This window comes from Suricata suricatta, chromosome 2, assembly GCF_006229205.1.
Source record: "Suricata suricatta isolate VVHF042 chromosome 2, meerkat_22Aug2017_6uvM2_HiC, whole genome shotgun sequence".
NCBI classification, from domain to species: domain Eukaryota; kingdom Metazoa; phylum Chordata; class Mammalia; order Carnivora; family Herpestidae; genus Suricata; species Suricata suricatta.
Window position 1 is genome coordinate 86,857,817 of NC_043701.1, and position 11,961 is coordinate 86,869,777.

Consider the following 11,961-nt stretch of genomic DNA (forward strand, 5'->3'; position numbering starts at 1 on the left):
TAGTCTCTTGATTTGTTCATTTTAGCCACTCTGACTGGTGTGAGGTGGTATCTCAGTGTGGTTTTGATTTGTGTTTCCCTGATGATGAGTGATGTTGAGCATCGTTTCATGTGCCTGTAGGCTATCTGGATGTCCTCTTTGGAGAAGTGTCTGTTCAAGTCTTCCCATTTCTTCACTGGGTTATTTGTTTTGTGGGTTTGAAGTTTGGTGAGTTCCTTGTATATTTTAGATACTAGCCCTTTATCTGATATGTCATTTGCAACTATTTTTTCCCATTCTGTCGGTTGCCTATTAGTTTTCTTGATTGTTTCCTTTGCAGTGCAGAAGCTTTTTATCTTGATGAGGTCCCAAGAGTTCATTTTTGATTTTCTTTCCCTTGCCTTTGGGGATGTTCGAGTAGGAAATTGCTGTGGTTGAGGTCAAGCAGGTGGTTTCCTGCTTTCTCCTTGAGGGTTTTGTTGGTTTCCTGTCTCACATTCAGGTCTTTCAGCCATTTTGAGTTAATTTTTGTGTACGGTGTAAGAAAGTGGCCTAGTTTCATTCTTCTGCATGCTGCTGTCCAGTTCTCCCAGCACCACCTGCTAATGAGGCAGTCTTTTTTCCCTTGGATACTCTTTCCTGCTTTGTCAAAAATTAATTGGCCGTACATATGTGGGCTTAGTTCTGGGTTCTCTATTCTATTTCATTGGTCTATGTGTCTGTTTTTGTGCCAATACCATACTGTCTTGATGATGACAGCTGTGTAGTAGAGGGTAAAGTCTGGAATTGTGATGCCTTCCGTCTTGGTTTTCTTCTTCAATATTACTTTGGCTATTTGGGATCTTTTGTGGCTCCATACAAATTTGAGGTTTTTCCATTTCTTGGTGTCATTTTCAATTTCTTTCATAAGTTTTTTTAAATAGTTTTCATCATATTGGTGTTTTACATCCTTGGTTAGGCTTATTCCTAGATACTTTATGGCATTTCGTGCAATTGTGAATGGGATCAGTTTTCTGATTTCTCTTTCCGCTGCTTAATTATTGGTGTATAGGAATGCAACCAATTTCGATACAATGATTTGGAACCCTGGACTTTGCTGAACTTATTCATCAATTGTAGCAGACTTTGGGTGGAGTTGGTCAGGTTTTCCATGTAGAGCATTACGTTGTCTATGAAAAGTGAAAGTTCGACTTCATCTTTGCCAGTTCTGATGTCTTTTATTTATTTTTGTTGCCTGATTGCTGATGCTAGGACTGCCAGCACTATGTTAAACAGCAGTGGTGAGAGTGGACACCCCTGTCGTGTTCCTGATTTCAGGCGGAAAACTCTCAGTTTTTCCCCATTGAGGATAACATTGGCTGTGGGCTTTTCGTAAATGGCTTTTATAATGTTTAGGTAAGTTCCTTCTATTCTGACTTTCTCAAGGGTTTTTATTAAGAAAAGGAGCTGTTTTGTCAAATGCTTTTTCTGCATCTATCAACAGGATCATAAGGTTTTTATCCTTTGTTTTGTTAATGTGATGTATCACATAGATGGATTTGCGAATGTTGACCCAGCCCTGTAACCCAGGAATGAATCCTACTTGATCATGGTGGATAATTTTTTTATATGCTGTTGAATTCGGTTTGCTAGTTCTTATTGAGTATTTTTGCATCTGTATTCATTAAAGATACTGGTCTGTAGTTCTCTTTTTTTTGCTAGGTCTGTGTCTGGTTTGGGTATCAAGGTGATGCTGGCTTCGTAGAATGAGTTTGGAAGTTTTCCTTCTATTTCTATTTCTTGGAATAGTTTGAGAAGAATGGGTATGAGCTCTGCTTTAAATGTCTGGTAGAATTCCCCTGGGAAGCCATCTGGCCCTGGGCCCTGAGATTTTTGATAACAGATTTGATTTCTTCACTGGTTATTGGTCTATTCCTGCTTTCTATCTCTTCTCGTTTGAATTTTGGTAGTGCATGTATGTTTAGGAATTTGTCCATATCTTCTAGGTTGTCCAGATTGTTGGCATATAGCTTTTCATAGTAATCTCTAATGATTGCTTGTGTTTATAAAGGATTGGTTGTAATAGATCCATTTTCATTCATGATTTTTGTCTCTTTGGGTGCTCTCTTTTCTTAGGCTGGCTAGAGATTTATCAACTTTATTTTTTCAGAAAACTAACTCTCTTGGATTCATTGATCTTCTCAACTGTTTTTTTTTTTTTAAATTCTATATTGTTTATTTCTGCCCTGATCTTTATTATTTCTTTTCTGTTGGGTTTGGGGTGCTCTTCCAGCTCCCCTTCTAGTTTCATTAGGTGCTCTGTTAGATTTTGAATTTGCGCTTTTTCTAGTTTCTTGAAATAGGCCTGGATTGCAATATACTTTCCTCTTAGGACTGCCTTTGCTGTGTACCATGGAGTTTGGATTGTTGTATTTTCGTTTCATTTGTTTCCATATATTTTTTAATTTCTTCTCCAATTGCCTGATTAGCCCAATCATTTTTTAGTAGGGTGGTTTTTAACCTCCGTATTTTTGAAGACTTTTTCCTGTGGTTAATTTCAAGTTTCATAGCATTGTGATCTGAAAGTGTGCATGGTATGATCTCTATTCATGTATACTTATGGAGGGCTGCTTTATGCCCCAGTATGTGGTCTATCTTGGAGAAGTGCCATGTGCACTCAAAAAGAAGATACATTTCCTAACTTCAGGATGCAGAGTTCTATATATATCTATCAATGCCATCTGTTCCAATGTGTCATTCAGGTCCATTGTTTCTTTAGTGATTTTTCTGTCTGGTTGATCTATCCATTGCTGTCAGTGGAGTATTAAAGTCCCTTGGAGTTAGCACATTCTTATCAATAAGATTGTTACTGTTTGTGATTGTTTTATGTATTTGGCTGCTCCCGAATTTGGCACATAGATGTTTATAATTGTTAGCTCTTCCTGGTGGAGAGACCCTGAAATTATCATGTAATTTCCTTCTTCATCGTTTGTTACTGCCTTTACTTTAAAGTCCAGTTTGTCAGATATAAGTATGGCTACTCCAGCTTTCTTTTGGCATGATAGATATTCCTCCATCCCTTTACTTTCAATCTGAAGATGTCTTCATGTCTAAAATTAGTCTCTTGTAGACAGCAAATAGATGGATTGGTTTTTTTTTTTTTAATCTATTCTGCTAGATTGTGTCATTTGGTTGGAACATTCAGTCCATTTATATTCAGTATTGTTATTGAAAACTGTGGGTTTAGATTGATTTGTATTCTCCATAGAATTCATATTTGTAGTGGTTTCTCTGGTCCCTTGTATTCTTTGCAATATTTGCCTCATAGAGTCCCTCTTAGGATTTCTTTTAGGGCTGGTTTGGTGGTCATGAATTCTCTCCATTTTTATTTGGGAACACCTCTATCTCTCCTTCTATTCTGAATGACAGGCTTGCTGGATAAAAGATTCTTGGCTGCATATTTTTCTGTTCAACACATTGAAGATTTCCTGCCATTCCTTCCTGGCCTGCCAAGTTTCATTAGATAGGTCTATAACCACTCTGATAGGTTTCCCTTTGTATGTTAGGGTCCTTATATCCTTCGCTGCTTTCAGAATTCTTTCTTTATTTTTATATTTTGCCAGTTTCGCTATGATATGTCATGCCAAAGGTTGATTCAAGTTATGTCTTAAGGGGGTTCTTTGTGCCTCTTGAATTTGAATGTCTATTTCTTCCCCCAGATTTGGAAAATTCTCATTTATAATTTGGTCTAGTACCCCTTCAAAACCTCTCTCGCCTTCTTCCTCTTCAGGAATTCCTATGATATGGATGTTGATATGGATATGATTGTATCACTCAGGTCTCGATTTCTGCTTTCTTCCTCCTGGATCAATTTCTCTCTCTCTTCTTCTTCTTCTTCTTCTTTTTTTTTTTCTCCAGCTTCCTCTTTTGCTATAACGGTGTCTTCTAATTCACCTATTCTTCTCTCTGCCTCTTCAATCCGTGAGGTGGCTGCCAAAATCCATTTTATTATTCACCTCGTTTATAGCCTTTTTAAACTGTCACAGCTATTTTGAAAGTCCCTAGTCATTGTATCATTAGCTTCTCTGATTTTTTTCAAGAGCAGTGATTAATTTTATGACACTTCTTCTAAATTCTTGTTCAGTTATGTTGCTTAGATCTGTTTTGAGCAGTTCTGTGGCTGTGACTCCTTCCTGGAGTTTTTTTCAGGGGAGAGTTCTTTCGTTTTGTCATTTTAGCTACCTTTCTGTCTCTTGTCAGTTTTAAAAGCTTGTTGTGCACTGTGCACCTCTTAGTATTGCTCTGTTAAAGGAGCCTTATTGACTGTCCAGGGTCTGTCGTTTCAGAAAGTGTTCTTTTAATGGTGTCTCTCAGTTTTTCTTGTTGTGCCTTTGAATATTATATTTCCCTACTCAGTGGTATTTGGGACTCTCTGTCATGTGTACTTTGGCTTGTTTCTTGGGGTAGTTCTAAAATGGAAACAGACAAACACACAGGAAACAAAAGCATGCAAACACACAGACAAATCTAATAAACAGTTTAAAAGGGGGAAAGGAAGAAAAAAGGAAGGGAGAGAAAAGAGAAGAACAGAGAAGAAGAAAATAAAGGGGGGGGCAGAGACAACAAAGGAAAATGGACAGTCTAAAAGCATATAGCTGAGGGGAGAGATAAGGATGAGGTAAGGGAGAATATATATGGATGGCAAAAAAAAAAAGGAGAAAGGAAAAGGGAAAGAAAGGGTAAAAATTAAAAAAATAAAGAGTAAAAAGGGTAATAATAATAAAAGTACCAAAAAAGCAGCAGCTCCCCCTAGCGGATAGGTGTAGTTTGGTGTATGGAGGTCTCGGGGGCTGCTCTCAGAGGCCCTGCTTTGGTGGTTGCATGGAGAGTAGAATGGCGGTGCCCCGAGTTCCACTGGAAATAAGCACTGCAAGCCAGTTTTATTAGTTGGATCTCCTGTGCTATGGACAAGGCAAGCTGTATTTTCCAAGCCTGCCTCGCTTCAAAATCCTAGTCCCTGCACTTTTATGCTACCACAGATGAGATGTACTTGCTTTGGCGTCTGGCTTCTTAGTTGTGATCTCATAGGGGGGAGGGAGCAGTTTCTCTTGGCACAGGCTGGGATTCGTGCTGCCACTGGAGGCGAGGTGTGCTGCAGGAGGTGAAGTGTATGCCCCTGTAGACTCTGCTGCCAACTCCCTGCCAGGATTGCATATGGGTGTGGGCTGTTTTTTCTTGGTGCCACCCGTATTCAGGCTTCATGCTGCCCAGCAGTTAGATAAGGAGTGAGTTTTTTTCCTCCGTCCCAGGTTAAAAGTTCTTTATCTCTTCTCTAGAGACAGTACTACGAGCGTGTTCAGTTTCTCTTTCTCTTCCTTTTGTCTCTCAGGGGCTTTGCGCCCTTTCACTGTGTTGGGTTGGGGCTCCCACCTCCCCTGCCCCTCTCGGGCTGCCCTATTTTCCAACCCCCCCCTTCGCACTCACTCACTCAGGCATCTTTGAGGTTGTCTTCTTTCTAAAGTCTGTATTTTCTCCTTCCACTCTTGCAGATAAGAGTAATGTCCTTCTCAGTTTGATAGATGCGGGTGAAGTTTACAGAGCTCCCTTCTCTGCTGTCTTGGTTCTCCCACTATTGATAATTTTTTGTCACCTCCACACTGTTTTCCAGAGCAGTTATACCATTGGCATTCCTACTTACAGTGTGCGAGGGTCCCCGTTTCTCCATATCCTCGCCAGGACATGGAGAGCTCAGAGGATAAAATGTTGAAAGCTGATCCAAATTTTCAAAGGAATATGGCAATTGTTGAGGACCTAGAAAAGATGCTCACCCTTTTTTTTTTTTTATAGGTTCTATTTTTCTTTTCTTTTTTTAAATTTATAGTTTATTGTCAATTTGGTTTCCATATAACACCCACTGCTCTCCCCCACAAGTGCCCCTCCTCGATGCCCATAATCCCCCTTTCCCTTCAGCCCTTAGTTTGTTTTCAGTATTCAAGAGTCTCTCACTATTTGCCTCCCTCCCTCTCCCTAGCTCTTTTTCCCCCCCTTCCCCTTCCCCTGGTCTTCTGTTAAGTTTCTCCTGTTAGTCTTATGAGTGAAAACATATGTATCTGTCCTTCTATGCCTGACTTATTTCACTTAGCATGACACTCTCAAGCTTCATCCATGTTGCTACGAATGGCCAGCTTTCATTCTTTCTCATTGTCATGTAGTATTCCATTACATATAAACCACATCATTTTGATCCATTCATCAGGTGATGGACATTTAGGCTCTTTCTATGATTTGGCTATTGTTGACAGTGCTGCTATGAACATTGGGGTATATGTGCCCCTATGCATCAGCACTTCTGTATCTCTTAGGTAAATCCCTAGCAGGGCTATTGCTGGGTATTGGGGAGTTCTACTGTTCATTTTTTTGAGAAACTTCCACACTGGTTTCCAGAGCAGCTGTACCATTTACATTCCCACCAACAGTGTAGGAGGGTGCCCGTTTCTCCACACCCTCGCCAGCACCTATAGTCTCTTGATTTGTTCATTTTAGCCACTCTGACTGGCATGAGATGGTATCTCAGTATGGTTTTGATTTGTATTTCCCTGATGATGAGTGATGCTGAGCGTCATTTCATGTGTCTGTTGGCCATCTGGATGTCTTTTTGTTTTCTTTTTTTTTTTAACTTTTTAATGTTTATTATTGATACAGAGAAAAACAGAGCATGAGTGGGGGAGGGGCAGAGAGAATGGGAGACACAGAATCTGAAACAAACAGGCTCCAGGCTCTGAGCTGACTGCACAGAGCCCGACGCAGGCTCAAACCCACAAACTGTGAGATCATGACCTGAGCTGAAGTCGGCCACTTAACCCATTGAGCCATCCAGGCGCCCCTGGATGTCTTCTTTGGAAAAGTGTCTATTTGTGTGTTTTGCTCATTTCTTCACTGGATTGTTTTTCAGGTGGAGAGTTTGGTGACTTCCTTATAGATTTTGGATACCAGCCTCTATTCAATATTCCATTTGCAAACATCTTTTCCCATTCTGTCAGTTGCTTATTAAATTTGTTGATTGTTTCCTTTGCAGTGCAGAAGCTTTTTATATTGATGAGGTCCCAATAAGTTCATTTTTGCTTTTAATTCCCTTGCCTTTAGAGATGTGTTGTGTAATAAATTGCCACGACTGAGGTCAAAGAGGTTGTTTTCTTCTTTCTCTTCTAGGGTTTTGGTACTTCTTGTCTCACATTCAGGTCCTTCACCAATTTTGAGTTTATTTTTATGTATGGTGTAAGAAAGTGGTCTAGTTTCATTCTTCTTGCATGTTGCTGTCCAGTTCTCCCAGCACCATTTGTTAAAGAGGCTGTCTTTTTTCCATTGGATACTTGTTCCTGCTTTGTCAAAGATTAATTGCCCATACATTTATGGGTCCAATTCTGTATTCTCTATTCTATTCCATTGGTCTATGTGTCTGTTTTTGTGCCAATACTATACTTTCTTGATGATGACAGCTTTGTAGTAGAGGCTAAAGTCTGGGAATGTGATGCCTCCTGTTTTGGTTTTCTTCAATATTACTTTGGCTATTCGGGTTCTTTTGAGGTTCTGAAAATCTTAGGATAGTTTGTTCTAGCTTTGAGAAGAATGCTGGTGCAATTTTGACTGGTATTGCAAAGAATGTGTAGATTGCATTGGGTAGTATTGACATTTTAACAGTATTCTTCCAATCCATGAATATGGAATATTTTTCCATTTCTTTGCATCTTCAATTTCCTTCTTAAGTTTTCTATAGTTTTCATCATACAGATCTTTTACATCTGTGTTTAAGTTTATTCCTACGTATTTTATGGTCTTTTGTGCAATTGTGAATGGGATTAGTTTCTTGATGTCTTTGTTTTACTGTATTATTGGTGTATAAAAATGCAACCAATTTCTATACAATGATTTTGAACCCTGGACTTTGCTGAATTTATCCATCAATTGTAGCAGACTTTGGGTGGAGTTGGTCAGGTTTTCCATGTAAAGCATTATGTCGTCTATGAAAAGTGAAAGTTCGACTTCATCTTTGCCAATTCTGATGTCTTTTATTTCCTTTTGTTGCCTGATTGCTGATGCTAGGACTGCCAGCACTATGTTAAACAGCAGTGGTGAGAGTGGACACCCCTGTCGTGTTCCTGATCTCAGGGGGAAAGCTCGAAGTTTTTCCCCGTTGAGGATGATATTAGCTGTGGGCTTTTCGTAAATGGCTTTTATAATGTTTTGGTAAGGTCCTTCTATTCCGACTTTCTCAAGGGTTTTTATTAAGAAAGGATGCTGTATTTTGTCAAATGCTTTTTCTGCAACTTGACAGGGTCATATGGTTTTTGTCTTGTCTTTTGTTAATGTGACGTATTACAGTGCTTTATTTGCAAATATTGAACCAGCCCTGTAACTCAGGAATGAATCCCACTTAATCATGGTGAATAATTCTTCCTGTATGCTGTTGAATTAGATTTGCAAGTATCTTATTACGAATTTTTGCACCCATATTCATCACGGATATAGGCTTCTAGTTTCTTTTTTGCTGGGTCTCTGGCTGATTTGAGAATCAAAGTTGTGCTGAGTTTGTCAAATGAGTCCTGAAGTTTTCCTTCCATTTCTATTTCTTAGAACAGTTTGAGAAGAATGGGTATTAAGTCTGATTTAAGTGTCTGGTAGAATTCCCCAGGGAACCCAGCTGGTCCAGGACTCTTATTTTTTTGGTAATTTTTACTAACTGATGCAATTTCTCCACTAGTTATGGGTATGTTCAGATTTTCTATTTCTTCCTATTTGAGTTTTGGTAGTGTGAGTGTTTAGGAATTTGTCCATTTCTTCCAGGATATCCAATTTGTTGGCATATAATTTTTCATAGTATTCTCTGATAATTGCTTGTATTGCTGAGGGATTGGTTGTAATTAGTCCATTTTCATTCGTGATTTTATCTATTTGGCTCTTTTTTTTTTTTTTTTTTTTTTTTTTTTTTTTTTTTTTTTTTTTTTTTTTTTTTTTTTTTTTTTTTTTTTTTTTTTTTTTTTTTTTTTTTTTTTTTTTTTTTTTTTTTTTTTTTTTTTTTTTTTTTTTTTTTAGAAGCCTGGCTAGAGGTTTATCACTTTTATTTATTTATTTATTTATTTAAAAAAAAAACAGCTCTTGGTTTTATCGATCTGTTCAACTGCTTTTTTGGATTCTATATTGTTTATTTCTGCCCTGATCTTTATTATTTTTCTTCTGCTGGGTTTGGGTGTCTTTGCTGTTCTGCTTCTAGTTCGTTTAGGTGTGTTGTTAGATTTTTGTATTTGGGATGTTTCTTATTTCTTGAGATGGGCCTGGATTGCAGTGTATTTTTCTATTAAAACTGCCTTTGCTGAATCTCAAAGGGTTTGAATTGTGATATTTTCATTTTCATTTGTTTCCATATACTTTTTAATTTCTTCTTGAATTCCCTGGTTGACCCATTCATTCTTCAGTAGGATGTTATTTAACCTCCATGCTTTTGGAGGTTTTCCAGACTTCTTCTTCTGGTTGATTTCTTGAATTAGTGCTTTTTTCTCTGGGTAAATACCTAGTAGTGGAAATACGGGTTGTAAAGTATTTCTATTTTTAAAAAATGTTTGTTTGTGGGGCCTGGGTGGCTCAGTTGGTTGAGCGTCTGGCCTTGGCTCAGGTTATGATCTCACGGTTTGTGGGTTCAATCCCTGCATCGGGCTCTGTGCTGACAGCTAGCTCAGAGCCTGTCTTTGGATTCTGTGTCTCCCTCTCTCTCTGACCCTCCCCTGCTCATGCTGTCTCTCTTTCTCTCTCTCTCTCTGTCACTCTCCAAAAATAAAGAAAAAACATTTTAAAAAGTTTGAGAGAGAAAGAGCAGACGCATGTATGCAAGAGTAGGGGAGGGGCAGAGAGAGAGAGGGAGAGAATCCCAAGTAGGCTCCGGACTGTCAGTGCAGAGCCCGATGCAGGGCTTGGGCTCACAAACTGCGACATGATCTCACCTGAAATCAAGACTCGAGAGTTGGGCTCTTAACCAACTGAACCACCGGATTCACCTCATATTTCTACTTTTAATTTTTGAGGAATCTCTACTGTTAATAACAGCGCACCAATTTATATTCCCGCCAACAATACATGAAGTTTCCTTTTTCTTCCCTCCTCACCAACACTTACTATTTTTTTGAGTCTGGCCATTCTGACCTGTATAAGGTGGTATCTCATTGTGGTTTTGATTTGCATTTTCCTGGTAATTAGTTGTGTTGAGGGTCTTTTCATGTCTTTGTTAGCCATCTGGGTGTCTTGTAAAAATGGCTATTCCTGTCTTTTGCACATTTTAATCAGATTATTATTATTTGGTGTTGAGTTGTATAAGTTATTTACATATTTTCAACATTAACCTCTCACTGAATATAACATTTGAAAATATATTCATCTGTTCAATAGGTTGTCTCGTTTTGTTGACAAAATTTCCTTTTATGCGGGAAAGCTTTTTCTTTTGGTATAGTCTCAAAAGTTCAGTTTTGCTTTTGTTAACCTTGCCTCAGGAGACCTATCTAGAAAAATATTAAGGCCAATGTTAGGGAAATTACTACCCATGTTTTAGGATTCTCATGATTAAAGGTCTCACATTTAGGTCTTTAATCCATTTTGAGTTTATTTTTGTGTATGGTCTAAGAGAGTGGTGCAGTTTCCTTAAAATACCAGGTATTAAAGAGACTATCTTTCTCCCATTGTATCCTTGCGGTTTCCTTGTCCTAGATCAATCGGTCTCATAAGCGTGGCTTTCTCCCTGGGCTTTCTCCTCTTACTTCATTGATGTATGGGTTTGTTTTTGTGCCAGTACCATGTACTTTGATTACCACAATTTTGCAGTGTATCTTGAAATCTGGGATTGTGGCCCCTCAAACTTTGTTCTTTCTCAAGATTGCTTGGGCTATTTGAAGTCTTTTGTGGCTCCATGCAAATTTTAGTATTTGTTCAAATTCTGTGAAAAATAGTGTTAGTATTTTTATAGAGATTGTATTCAATCTGTAGATTTCTTTGGGTAATATGGACATTTTATCTATATTCATTCTTCCAGGCCATGAGCATTGAATATCTTATTAGTGTTGTCTTCAGTTTCTTCTTGTTTTTTTGGTTTTCAGAATATTTTGCTTGGTTTATTTTTAGATATTTTATTCTTCATGGTGAAAATATAAATGGAATTGTTTTTTTTGGTATACAGAAACACAACTGATTTTTTTTGGTGTATTTTGTATCCTGCAGCTTTACTGACTTCATTTATTATTTTTAATAATTTTTTGTTGGAGTCTTTAGTATTTTCTATGGAATTGGTATTTTTCATAACTCATTGTGACCAAAAATTGTGGGGTTTGCTGTAGGTGTTGACGAAGTTTGGGAGGGGGCAAAGGCCATTTTACTCGTTAGTAAAGAGTAATATACACAAAAAAGGAAATCATTTTCTATTGTATCTACTAAGTTCAGCCCAGTTTTCTCTTTCCCTCTTCCTTCTCCTGTCCCCATCATATTTAGAAGATTATATGATCAAGAAGAAAAATATGGCATGGGCCGCCTTGGCAGGGAGATGGGGTGGAATAAGGTGGAAAGGGGAAGGGAAAGTCATATGGGGGAAAAAAAAAGGAAAAAACCCCTGCAATAATAGAAAGGATGACTGCATTTAAACATTCTCTATGTATCTACTATCTTTGGAGAGTAATGGACACTGATGTGAACTGTACATCGAAGTGTGTGTTGGCTTTTCTTTGGAGTATGTTCAGAATTTAATGACAGAAATCAGTAGGTACTTAGAAGAAGCAAATATGGAATGTAGACCAGTGATGTTGATATTTGTGTTTGCAGGACATAAACTGGAGTTGCAACATAAAAACTGGGGCTAGTAATTTGACATGGCATATCTAGATACTTATAAATAATTATCTGGGTGTGATAGATTTAAACATGTTTTCATCTAGATTCAGTTGTCATGAACCATATGGAATATAAGGAGACTGA